The following is a 14081-nucleotide window of genomic DNA, read 5'->3' on the forward strand; positions in this document are numbered from 1 at the left end:
GGAACTCTGCATTCAGATGCTTATATCTTTCCTTTTCTCCTTTGCTTTTCACTTCCCTTCTTTTCACAGCTATTTGTGAGGCCTCCTCAGGTAGCCATTTTTCTTTTTTACATTTCCTTTCCATGGGGATGGTCTTGATCCCTGTCTCCTGTACAGTATCACAAACCTCCATCCATAGTTCACAGGGCACTCTATCTATCAGATCTAGTCCCTTAAATCTATTTCTCATTTCCACTGTATAATCATAAGGGATTTGATTTAGGTCATACCTGAATGAGTCTTCACCTCTATCAAATTTTAAATGTTAATATTTTTTTAGGCTTGTTTCTTAAGACATTTCTTCATTTATACTCTTTCCCTGCTGCTGCTGTTGCTGCGTCACTTCAGTCGTGTCTGACTCTGTGTGACCCCATAGATGGCAGCCCACCAGGCTCCCCCGTCCCTGGGATTCTCCAGGCAGGAACACTGGCGTGGGTTGCCATTTCCTTCTCCAGTGTGTGAAAGTGAAAAGTGAAAGTGAAGTCGCTCAGTCGTGTCCGACCCTTAGCAACCCCACGGACTGCAGCCTACCAGGCTCCTCCATCCATGGGATTTTCTAGGCAATAGTACTGGAGTGGCTTGCCATTGCCTTCTCCAACTCTTTTCCTAGTAATCTTTAAATCTGTCTCTTCAATTACCACATTATCAAAACAAACTCACAAATATATGTAGTTTTAAATAGATTTCTAGACATTGATGTCTTTGAGTTTTAGAGTTTGCCTCCAACTTCCTAGCAGACTTCTCTTGAATAGTTTAAAGCAATCTGAAACTTAAATATGTTAAACCAAACTCATGATCACTTCCTGTGTTAGTAAGCTTGGGCTGCTATAATACCATAGACTAGCTAGCCCAAACAGCTGAAATTAATTCCTCACATTTTTGGAGGCTGGGAAGTCCAAGATCAAGATGTCAGCATGGTAGGCTTCATTCTGAGGCCAGTTTCTTTTGGCTTGTAGGCAGCTACTATCTTTCTGTGTACTCACATGTCCTTCCCACAGTGTATGCTTATGAAGAGCATATATATATGTGTGTGTAGAGACTGATTGATTTAGTTGTTTTCTTCTTTTTATAATGCCACCAATTCTGTCAGATTAGGGATCTACTCTTCACTTAATGTTAGTCACCTCCTTATATAAGGTATTATATTTTTAATATCAATGTGTAGAAAGATTATTATTTATTTTTTAATCAAAAAACAATTCTAAGAATGTTAATTTGATAGTTAAATGAATTCTAATATAGATTAAGAACTTTCAAAAATTATATATGACTCCATTTTATTAGTTTACCACAGGACTTATATTTTGAAATTACAAAAATATATGATTGAAAAAAGCTGGTAGACTTCCATGAGTAAAGGCATGGACCTTAAAACCAGCATCCCATTTGGGGAAATAGTTATTTTACCATTTAGATAATTTTGTGGTTTTTGATTCAACACTGGCTAATTCCAGTACTTTTGTCTCTTTACATTAATCTCATTTAATGTACAAAAATAATGGAAAAAATAGAAACCATTTTTTACATATTAAATTCATAGCTCACCAGACTTTAGAATTAAAGCATGAACTCTCTCCTGGCAGGCCAGAAATTTCACTAAAGTTAGACATATAGAAAAAATTAACAACTCCTTTGCAAGGACGACACATTATTGATAAACTTTCCTTGTTCTTCATTTTCTCTGACCCCCTAACTCTCAGTGAGAAGCTCTTTCTACATGCTCTCCTAGAAATTGTACTTCCTCTACTGTCAGTCAGTCAGTCAGTCAGTTCAGTCGCTCAGTCGTGTCCGACTCTCCGCGACCCCATGAATCACAGCACGCCAGGCCTCCCTGTCCATCACCAACTCCCGGAGTACACTCAAACTCATGTCCACAGAGTCAGTGATGCCATCCAGCCATCTCATTCTCTGTCGTCCCCTTCTCCTCCCGCCCCCAACCTTTCCCAGCATCAGAGTCTTTTCCAGTGAGTCAACTCGTCGCATGATAGCAGTTATCAAACTGTATTACAATGTTAATTTATTTTAATTTTTTAAATTATATTTTAATTTCCCATACAGGGACAGACTATTCATTTTGGTCAACATTGTATTTACAGCAAATCACGGCAAATGAGCACAGGTTTTGGCACATACTAGATTTTCATTTACACATAAATAGCTGAATGAAAAAAGAAATGAATAGAGAATATCCTAAGAGAATAATAGAAAATATTAAATAAAAAATAAATGTACTTTTTAGGGAATATTTTTTAAAAATTTACTTTTATACTCAAATCTTTGTCCTTAATATAAACATGAGTAAATATAGAAATTAATTGGGAAACTAAGTTAGGGTGAATGCAAATGACAGAAGGAAGAGTTTGTAACATAGTAATTTAAATAAAACCAGCAATAGATTTTGGCATGATTATAGTCTTGAGAACAGATGTACGTATTTGAACTCTGGGTTTCTCATATTTTTCTTATTTAATTACTGTAGTTAAATCATCATGCTTGTTTTAGTGAATATTCAATTAAATACTTTAAGTATTGTTAACATTTTGAAATAAAATAGTGAGGGTGAAAGTTACCTTGTTCATTACTTTGATATCCCAACATTTCAAAAGCCAACATTTTATTAAATTATAGATATTCTAAAGTTGATATAACTTGAACTTTAAAAGTCAAATGTTAAAAGCAAATAGGAAATTAATGATCAAGATGATAAGACTATTATAATTCAAAATGCAGGGTTTATTAATAAGTAATAATTTCTGATAAAGCAAGATGTTAGATACTCCTAAAGTAAAAATAATAAAATTAAGTAATTAGGCTTGATTTTAAATGTGTAGGAGTAGCCATTTTAATTCAATTTTTGTCTTTGAAAGCTCATAAGAACCAACAGAAAACAAACAAAATTAACAGAGGGAAAAATATAGTCTCCAATGAAACAAAGAAATACACATAACTGCAGATTCTAAATTATGAAGAATATGTGCCAAACACATAAAAATGGGGCCAAAGAGAAAACATACCCCGAATGAACAGATTTCTCTTTGGATCTTTGGCTGAATCTTTTTTTGTAAGTGTGATAGTCCTGAAGTATTTCCACATTCTCTTTCTCCACTCTTCTTCATGAATATGCCCTGAAATGAGCCTGTGATGGGTTAGAAGAATTCTCTGTTAACTCAGTCTTACTACCCTTCTGCCTTCCATGGTATGAGCATCTTGGTCCGCTTCATGCAATTATGATTCTAGTATGCAAATGTACTTCTTTTTCATACATCTTGGTCTCTAAATGTAAGCCAGTATTTCATTTGGTACCCAAAGACACAGAAATCTCTTCCAATGCTTGAGGGAAAATTGGCTGTCTTGGATTAACTGAGAAATGGTGTATTGGGCTTCAGTGAATTATTCCCAAAGGATTTTTCCAGGATAAATTTTCCTATTCTGTATTTTTAACTCATAAGATCACAAATCATAAGATTCTCTTATAGATAAACTGCTTCCTAATCTAATAAAAAGTGGGAGAAAGCCAAAATGTACCAAATTATAGTTTAGAATGGGTAAATTGATCAAGACAGTGGGATCTGAAGAATTTTACTCAATCTGGTAAACACTTTGATTAAGCTTTTTAATATTTACACATTTAAAAAAATAAGCAAATTAATCCAGCACAAATTTTAAAAAAATAATAGAGAAATAATTACAAAATCAAGATAAGTTTTTCAGATAGTTAAATATGTGAAAAATACTAGGCAGGCCCAGATGGGTTCACAGATGATCTCTTTCACAATTCCAAAGAATAATCAGAATAAAATTTAAATCCTTTCAGATCAGAGGGAAATAAATGAGCTCTTCCAAAATACTTTGCACACAGTTAGAATAAGAGTGCTATCAAAACTTGAGAAAGATCACACACCTACCACACAACTAAAGTGACCTCATGTTTAATTACTGATGTGGTACTCTTAAATGAACAATCAAAAAGACCCATAATATACCAAAAATGTCATTACTGAATCATAAGAATTTTACTCCAGAAATGCAAGGATGGTTCAGTAAAACAGTATCCATTTATAAATTTGCCATATTAATATGTCTAAGGAGAATACATATAATCTTAATAGAAATGGAAGATCACTTGAATACTATGATACTGTTTTCTAATAACTCTTAATGAGAATAATAAGAGTTTTCTATAGCATGATTAAGGGAAAACATTTCTTTAACCCTGAGCAAACAAAAAACACAAACTGCTTAATGCTAAAATATGCAAGTTTTACTGAAGTGAAAATTGCTGAGAAATAAAGCAAGGATATGCTCTTTGTTGTGTTAAAGATAACCACAGATTGTTTCATTCCATCATTAAAAGGTAAAGAGTATTTCTTTTCCCTGGGCTGGCCTGTGACTGTTTATTCAATAGAAGACAGTGGAGTGACACTGTGTTAGTTCCAGTACAAGTCTTAAAAAGACCTGACACCTTCTGCTTTGTACTTCCTGGGATGCAGAGTGCAGTCACATGAGAAATAAGACTGTCTTGCTGAAGAAGCCACATAAGGAAATCAAGGGGAGAAAGTTGGAGGAGAGGCTTTTGAGACTGTGTGAAACAGACATCCCAACATCCCAGTCCAATCCAGCCTCCACATGATTCCAGGTCTACTCTTGCTATCCGACTATCATTGCAGGAGAGACCCCAAGCAAGACCAGCAAGTGAACTGCCCAGTTTGATCCAAGACAATCCAGAGACCTGTACGATACAGAAAATGATCCTTGTTTGAAGCCTCTAAGATTAAAAACAGATTGTTAAGATCCACTGGTGCTACTTTAGTGAAAAATGACTGGAAAAGAATTGCTACTTAGAAGTTACTTCTGTAATAAAAACTAATACATGTCATATTGATTTTGAGATTTGGTTGTGGCCAGAAGTCAAAAGAGTCTCAAGATGGTCTTTAAAGGCTAGAGAGACAGAGAAACCGTTGTCACTGAAGACTGGGAAAAGGGACTCTGTGCTGACTCCTGAAAAGTTTGGCATTGGGATCACTCAAGATAATGTGAAAAACTAGACATATATTTTTATATAACGTATAAGCTGCATGGCATTTTTGTAGTCACGTAAACCTGCCCAGAGCAGTGAGAAATTTCAGTCACCCAATAAGTATGGTCCCCACTGAGATTAAACAAGGCAACATTTTACCTTCTTGATTCAGCTCTCCTACCATAAAGAAACGTCCTTTTCATTCTATTTAGTACTACAATGTTAGTAATTTCACTGCTGAAAATTGTCCCAAGTAAAGTACTGACATACTGTCTAGTGTCAGCAAGTCTGCAATATGTATAGTTCGGGCATAAGTTATAGGACTGTATTCACTGTGAATTCAATGTTAATGCAGCAACAATATATATTAAAGTGTTTTTAGACAGAAAGATACATAAGACAAAGTTATGTACTGAGTGGCTAATGAAAATACTGTGACCAGAGAATCAGAGGAACCTGACCCTGATTTCCCCTGTGGGCAATGATTCAGTATTTGCTAATTCATGTTTATGTGGATTTTATTGAATGTAGCTATCACACGTAATGAGAATTGAGTTATATATACATAAATATTTATGGACATGGATAAGGAAATTTCCATACATAACATCAGTAATGACAATTTATTTTGTTTATCTGGGTATGATAAAGTAAAAACAGAACCCAAGAGAAATACCCAGAATATAATGTTTACTCTTTGGAATATAAAGCTGTTTCTTATCCCCAGATTCTCTAATTTCCTAGGCATCAAAAGACTTTCAATGTTAGAAATAATCTCAAGATAAAGATCAAATCCATGGCACCGGAAAAAAATCTATCACCTAAATCTATTATCTCTTCAGTGTCTGACGTATAGCTTGTAGCTACAAGACTCTCTTAAAACATCAGAGTAGTATAAGATGTTTGACTCTTTCACTAGATTGTAAGGTTCTAAGACTCTTAGAGGTGTTGTTCCATAGTCCTTAGATTCTCAGTCCAAGACAGATAAGGGACGATCTTAACAGGGAAACCTTTTAAGGGAATTATAATAACATACCCTGAAGTACTCTGAAGTCAGGTGGGCCTTAGGAAGCATTACTGTGAACAAAGCTAGTGGAGATGATAGAATTCCAGCTAAGCTATTTAAAATCGTAAAAGATGATGCTGTTAAAGAGCTGCACTCAATATGCCAGCAAATTTGGAAAACTCAGCAGTGGCCACAAGGCTGGAAAAGGTTAAGTTTTTATTTCAATTGCAAAGGAAGGCAATGGCAAAGAATGTTCAAACTATTGTACAATTGTTCTTACTTCACACGTTAGCAAGGTAATGTTCAAAATTCTTCAAAATAGGCTTCAGCACGTGTGAACCAAGAACCAAGATCTCAAATGTACAAGCTGGATTTAGAAAAGGTAGAGGAAACAGAGATCAAATTGCCAATATCTGTTGGATCATATAAAAAAGCAAGGGAATTCCAGAAAAATATCTACTTCTGCTTCACTGACTATGTTAAAACTTTGACTGTGAGGATCACAACAAACTGTGGAAAATTTTTAGAGATGGGAATACCAGACCACATTACCTGCCTCCTGAGAAATCTGTATGCAGGTTCAAGAAGTGACAGTTAAACTGGACATGGAAAAATGGACTGGTTCAAAATTGGGAAAGGGGTATGTCAAGTGTATATATTGTCATCCTGCTTATTTAACTTATATGCAGAATATATCACGTGAAATACTGGACTAGCTGAAGCTCAAGATGGAATCAAGATTGCAGGGAGAAATATCAATAACCTCAGTTAGTCAGTTCAGTTCAGTTCAGTAGCTCAGTCGTGTCCGACTCTTTGCGACCCCATGAACCACAGCATGCCAGGCCTCCCTGTCCATCACCAACTCCCGAAGTTTACCCAAACTCATGTCCATTGAGTCGGTGATGCCATCTAACCATCTCATCCTCTGTCGTCCCCTTCTCCTCCTGCCCTCAATCTTTCCCAGCATCAGGGTCTTTTCAAATGAGTCAACTCTTCGCATCAGTGGTCAAAATACTGGAGTTTCAGCTTCAACATCAGTCTTTCCAATGAACACCCAGGACTGATCTCCTTTAGGATGGATGGGTTGGATCTCCTTGCTGTCCAAGGGACTCTCAAGAGTCTTCTCCAACACCACAGTTCAAAAACATCAATTCTTCGGCGCTCAGCTTTCTTTATAGTCCAACTCTCACATCCATACATGACCACTGGAAAAACCATAGACTTTACTAGATGGACCTTTGTTGACAAAGTAATGTCTCTGCTTTTTAATATGCTGTCTAAGTTGGTCATAACTTTTCTTCCAAGGAGTAAGTGTCTTATAATTTCATGGCTGCAATCACCATCTGCAGTGATTTTGGAGCCCCCCAAAAATAAAGTCAGCCACTGTGTCCCTGTTTCCCCATCTATCAGATATGCAGATGATACCCTAATTGCAGAAAGTGAAAAGGAACTAAAAACCTCGTGATGAAAGTGAAAGGAACAGTGAAAAAGCCAGCTTAAAGTTCAGTATTCCCAAAACTAAGGTTATGTCATCTGGTTCCATCACTTCATGACAAATAGATGGGGAAATAATGGAAACAGTGACAGACTTTATTTTCGTGGGCTCCAAAATCACTGTGGATATTGACTGCAGCCATGAATTTAAAAGACACTCGCCTCTTGGAAGTAAACATATGACAAACCCAGACAGCAATGTTAAAAAGTAGAGACATCACTTTGCTGACAAAGGTCCATATAATCAAAGCTATGGTTTTTCCATTAGTCATGTATGGATGTGGGAGTTGGACCATAAAGAAGACTGATTGTGGAAGAATTGATGCTTTTGAACTGTGGTGCTGGAGAAGATTGGGACAGCAAGGAGATCAAAGCAGTCAATCCAAAAGGAAATCAATCCTGAATATTCATTGGAAAGATTATTGCTGAAGCTCCAATACTTTGACCACCTGATGCAGGGAGCCGACTTATTGGAAAAGACCTTGATGATGGGAAAGATTGAGGGCAGGAGGAGACAGTGGTGACAGAGTAAAAGATGGGGTTGAATGGCATCACCGACTCGATGGTAATGAGTTTGAGCAAACTCAGGGAGATTGTGAAGGACAGGGAAGCCTGGTGTTCTGCAGTCCATGGGCTCACAAAGAGTTGGACACGACTGAGTGACTGAACAACAAATGACTGCCATGTGCCTTTTGTTTTGTTCCACATTTTTGAATGGAAGTTTATGTTTAGGTTGTCTTATCTCATCATTATATAGTGGGTATGTGGAATGTGCATGATTAGTCCCTCAGTCATGTCCAACTCTTTGCAACCACATGGACTATAGCCCACCAGCTTCCTCTGTCCATTGGGATTCTCCAAGCAAGAATGCTGGAGTAGGTTGCCATGCCCACCCAGAGATCGAACCCAGGGAATGTAGGGATAAAAACTTGTCCCTTAATTCTAAGACTTTTAGTTTGAAGATGCATATGCATAAGGAGGCTGAACCTGATTCAAATGATGATTTCTTGAGCTTCGAACTTGGAGCCCTAGAAGGGAATAAGTATAGTTTATGTATGTGGGGAGTATAAATAATTTGTGGACAAAAGGCAGACTGTGAGAAAATATTTAATAAGTTCTATTTGATGAGATTAATTTTAATATTACATTGAAAGATTTAGTTGGTTAATTATATTAATCAGGTGTGCAGTGAATCACAATTTTTAGAGGTTATACTCCATTTTTGTTATTATAAATATTGGTTATATTTTATATGGTGCACAATATACCCTTGTAACTTATTTATTTCATACATAGTAGTTTGTATTTCTTAATATCTTAACCCTATCTTGCCCTTCCCTGTTTTCCTCTCTCCACCTGAAACCATTGGTCTGTTCCCTATATCTGTGAGGCTGTTTCTTTGTAATTTTTGCAAGTTTGTTCATATGAAAAAATACTTTTCATTTATTTAAATATTTTTATGAAACTTTGGTATCAAGGCTATACTAGTTTCTCATGACTAAGCTCTGTTTTATGCAAAAAAATATTTTGTATAAATGTATATATAAAGGATTATCTTTTTCTAAAATTTTATTAGTAAAACTTTCTTCTAAAATTGTCTTGTTCTTATTTTGTTTGTCAAGCAGTGAATATGATCTAGGCATATATTATTTAGCACTTCAGTGCCTTTAATTGTTTCTTTCAGTTCAGTTCAGTCTCTCAGTCATCTCTGACTCTTTGCCACCCCATGGACTGCAGCACGCCACACTTCCCTGTCTGTCACCAGCTCTTGGAGCTTACTCAAACTCATCTCCATCGAGCCGGTTATGCCTTCCAACCATCTCACCCTCTGTCATTCCTTTTTCCTCCCGCCTTCAATCTTTCCCAGCATCAGGGTCTGTTCCAAGGAGTTGGTTCTTCACATCATGTGGCCAAAAATTTAGAGTTTCAGCGTCAGCATCAGTCCTTCCAAAGAATATTCAAGACTGATTTCCTTTAAGACTGACTGGTTTGATCTCCTTTCAGTCCAAGGTACTCTCAAAAATCTTCTCCAACACTACAGTTCATAAGCATCAGTTCTTCAGTGCTCAGCTTCCTTTCAGTCCAACTCTCACATCCATACATGACCACTGGAAAAACAATAGCTTTGACTAGATGGATCTTTGTTGGCAAAGTAATGTCTCTGCTTTTTAATATGCTTTCTAAGTTTATCATGGCTTTTCTTCCAAGGAGTAAGCATCTTTTAATTTCATGGCTGCAGTCACCATCTGCAGTGATTTTGGAGGCCAAGAAAATAAAGTCTCTCACTGTTTCCATTGTTACCCCATTTATTTGCCGTGAAGTGATGGGACTGGATGCCATGACCTTAATTTTTTGAATATTGAATTTTAAGCCAACATTTTCCCTCTCCTCTTTCACTTTCAGCTAAAGGCTCTTCAGTTCCTCTTCACTTTCTGCCGTAAGGGTGGTGTCATCATTGTATCTGGGGTTATTGATATTTCTCCCAGCAATCTTGATTCCAGCTTGTGCTTCATCCAGCCTGGCATTTCACATTATATATTCTGCATATAAGTTAAATAAGCAAGGTGACAACATACAGCCTTGACGTACTCCTTTCCCGATTTGGAACCAGTCTGTTGCTCCATGTCCAGTTCTAACTGTTGCTTCTTGATCTGCATACAGATTTCTCAGGAGGCAGGTCAGGTGGTCTGGTATTCCCATCTCTTTAAGAATTTCCACAGCTTATTGTGATCTACGTAGTGAAAGGCTTTGGCATAGTCAATAAAACAGAAGTAGATGTTTCTCTGGAATCCTCTTGCTTTTTCATGATCCAGTGGATGTTGGCAGTTCGATCTCTTGTTCCTCTGCCTTTTTGAAATCTAGTTTGAACATCTGGAATTTCATGGTTCACGTACCATTGGAGCCTGGCTTGGACAATTTTAAGCATTACTTTGCTAGCCTGTGAGATGAGTGCAATTGTGCAGCAGTTTGAATATTCTTTGGCCTTGCCTTTCTCTGGCATTGGAATGAAACCTGACCTTTCCCAGTCCCGTGGCCACTGCTGAATTTTTCAAATTTGTTGGCATGTAGAGTGCAGCACTTTCACAGCATCATCTTCTAGGATTTGAAATAGCTCAACTGGAATTCCATCACTTTACCTCCACTAGCTTTGTTTGTACTGATGCTTCCTAAAACCCACTTGTATACTTACCTAAAAAGGAATATATAATAGTAGGAAACCAGTATGCAAATATCCACATTTGAAAATCAGTTTAAAATACTCACTGGATTGAGCAATAAATCTGAAATTGGCTTTTCCTTCATTGGAAGATCATTTTGGTTAGTATTATTGTTATTTTTGCAAGAAACCATTTTAATATTCCCTTCACAGAAAGCAATGAGTTTTCTTTGGCTTTGAAAAGAGTTAAGATGTTTTCACCTATCCAGACTCTTCTCTTATTTTTGCATATTCAGCTTTTGAAAACTGATTAAGTGAATTATTATTGTTTGACACAAAGTAAATAAATAAAGAATCACTAGTCAGATACAATGAGACAAAATAAGGTTTCTCAAGTGAAGTATAATTTTTATTCCTTTTGGATATAGTTGAGCCAGCTAAGTTGGATAAGTAGGTATTTAACTTATATCCTCAGACCACAAAATTTTGATAGAATGGCAAAGATCTGAACTGATAATTTGGCTCATACATTTCCATAAATATTCTATCATGGGAGACTAAATACACCCATCAGGAGATTCGGTTAGAATTGAAATTTAATTCTTAAAGTAAAAAAGGAATCTTTTGATGGGGAGCTCGTGGTTTATAATATAAATGGCATTATTTTGAGAGAGGGATAACTTAGGTATGGCATTGGGTTTTTTTTCTTTTTGCAGCTTGAGCCAGTTGTAAAATAACTTAATGTAGCTTTTTGCAACTGTGTATTCTATTGTATTTTTTTCATTTGGTGAAATTTTAACTGTTAATGTTTTTGACATTGTGCTTTGTACCATTTATTAAATAAAAATTATTTTTTTATAAAAAAAAGGGAAAGTTTATTATATTAAAAAAGTGAACTCTTTTTTTCCTTTAGATTCTTTTCCCAATAAGCTATTACAGAGTATTGAGTAGAGTTCCCTGTTATATACAGCAGTTCTTCTTAGTTATTTATTTTATATATAGTATTATATATATATCAAGTCCAATCTCCTAATTTATCCATCTCAGCACTTTATCTCTTCAAACCTTGTTTGCTTTCTACATTTGTGACTCTACAGTGTTTTGTAAAGTATCTCATTTTTACATTATTTTTTTTAGATTCCATGTACAAGTGATATCGTATGATATAATGGATTCTCCTTGCTATATACCTGAAACTAACACAACGTTGTAAATCAACTATACTCCAATAAAAATTTTAAAAAACAAAATTAAAATTAAAGAGACCAATTCTTATTTAAAAGATTGTACTTTGGAGACTCAAATCTTACATCAGCATGCTTGCAAGGATTTTATGTGCTACTTATTAATCTGTAATATTCTTTAAAAATGCTCACAACAAGGAAACCTTAGAAGGCAAACATATGGGAAAATACATAGGAAAGTAGTTGAGTGATTTACTTAAAAATCCTCTTAGGTGAATACAGCCATACAAAAGTAGTAACTGGCACTAGCAGTTCCAGTTTTAAAAAAAATTGTGGTCTACTGCAATAGAGTTGTACCTTACATCTGATGGGCAAGTTAAGTAACCCATTTAAAGTACTTTTGGAGATCCCCTTTGTACTAGCCTGCTGTAAAATTTACTTATGTAATATCCTTTCTTTACTCATGGTTTTAAAAAATACACATATGGTTTTTCTACCCGCAGCTAACTATATCTGCCATAAGATCTCATGCATGATAACCTTTAAGAAATCCTAACCATCTCTAAAAATAAAAAGAATGACAGCATCACTTTTAAAAAATATTGCTGTTCTGAATAATATTGGTTTTGACACATTTCGTACTCTATCCAAAAATAACTGGATACAAACTCACTCTTACCAGCACATCTCTAGTCTTTGAAAATTAGAAGCAAGTGGTCCACTAGATGGGTTTCCCAGGTGGCTAAGTGGGTAAGCAGTCTGTTTGCAATGCAGGAGACAGAGGGAAGATCCCCTGGAGAAGGGAATGGCAACCCACTCCAGTACTTTTGCCTGGAGAATCCCATGGACAGAGGAGCCTAGCAGGCTACATTCCATAGAGTCGCAAAGAGTCGGACATGACTGAAGAAACTGAACATACATGGTCCACTAGTTCCCAGGTTTCTGAATAGAAAAGTAACAGTTTTACTCAAGTGACATTGTCTAAAATTAAGCACAACTAATGTTTATCACATGGCATAACTTTATAAGAGATACGATTAGCTTTAAGGGACAACATGACTTAATAGTGTTAGAAGTACTAACATCTCTAACACACATTTTAAAATTCATTTGGTTTGCACAACTGTTCATTTTATACCACCTGAAAAAATTTTCATGTTAGGAAAACATGTTGTAACTATTGATATAATTAGACATGTAGGTGCAATTCAGAATTAATCACTTTGTTATTCTCACAAAGCTAAATATTAATGGCAATAATAAATTCACACATTGGTGTCATTTTGAATTACAGCTCACTTAAAGCTGTAAATTGAAATCAGCTAAATAAATGAATAAATGCCTATATTTATTCAAGCTTTCTAGAGAAGGTCCAGATTAACTCTTTCTAGATGCTTGGCAGTTTTCTATGCTAAATGTTTTTCTTCATATTGTCCTGTAACAAGAGAAAATGAAAGAAAGAAATTCTACATGAAGGAGAATGTGTGAAATTTTATTGGAATTTAACTGTTGGCTGATAGAGAATTATTGGCTGAGATGAGCTGTGTGATGATTAAATTTATGTGTCTGGTTGGTTGGGTCACAGTGGCCAGGTAAGCATTCTGGATGTTTCTGTGAGGATGTTTTCAGGTTAGATCAGCATTCAAGTTTGTGGACTTTGAGTAAAACAGATTCTTCTCCATAATTTGAATAGATCGCATCCAAACAATTGAAGGCTTAAATATAACTAAGATTGACTTACCCTGAGCAAAAGGGAGTTCTCCTAGTAGACAGCCTTCAGATTTGACCTGCAACATCAGCTCATCCAGGATCTCCTATCTGCTGGTCCACCTTGGAGAATTACTGGCTGAGATGAGCTGTGTGATGATTAAATTTATGTGTCTGGTTGGCTGGGTCACAGTGTCCAGTCAAGCATTCTGGATGTTTCTGTGAGGATGTTTTCAGTTTAGATCAGCATTCAAGTTTGTGGACTTTGAGTAAAACAGATTCTTCCCCATAATTTGAATAGATCGCATCCAAACAATTGAAGGCTTAAATATAACTAAGATTGACTTACCTTGAGCAAGAGGGAATTCTCCTAGTAGACAGCCTTCAGACTTGACCTGCAATATCAGCTCATCCAGGATCTCCTATCTGCTGGCCCACCTTGGAGATTTGCTAGGTTCTATAATCCTATGAGCGAAT

Source organism: Moschus berezovskii, chromosome 1 (assembly GCF_049115385.1).
Source record: "Moschus berezovskii isolate FMDL1 chromosome 1, NW_MosBer_1.0, whole genome shotgun sequence".
NCBI lineage: Eukaryota > Metazoa > Chordata > Mammalia > Artiodactyla > Moschidae > Moschus > Moschus berezovskii.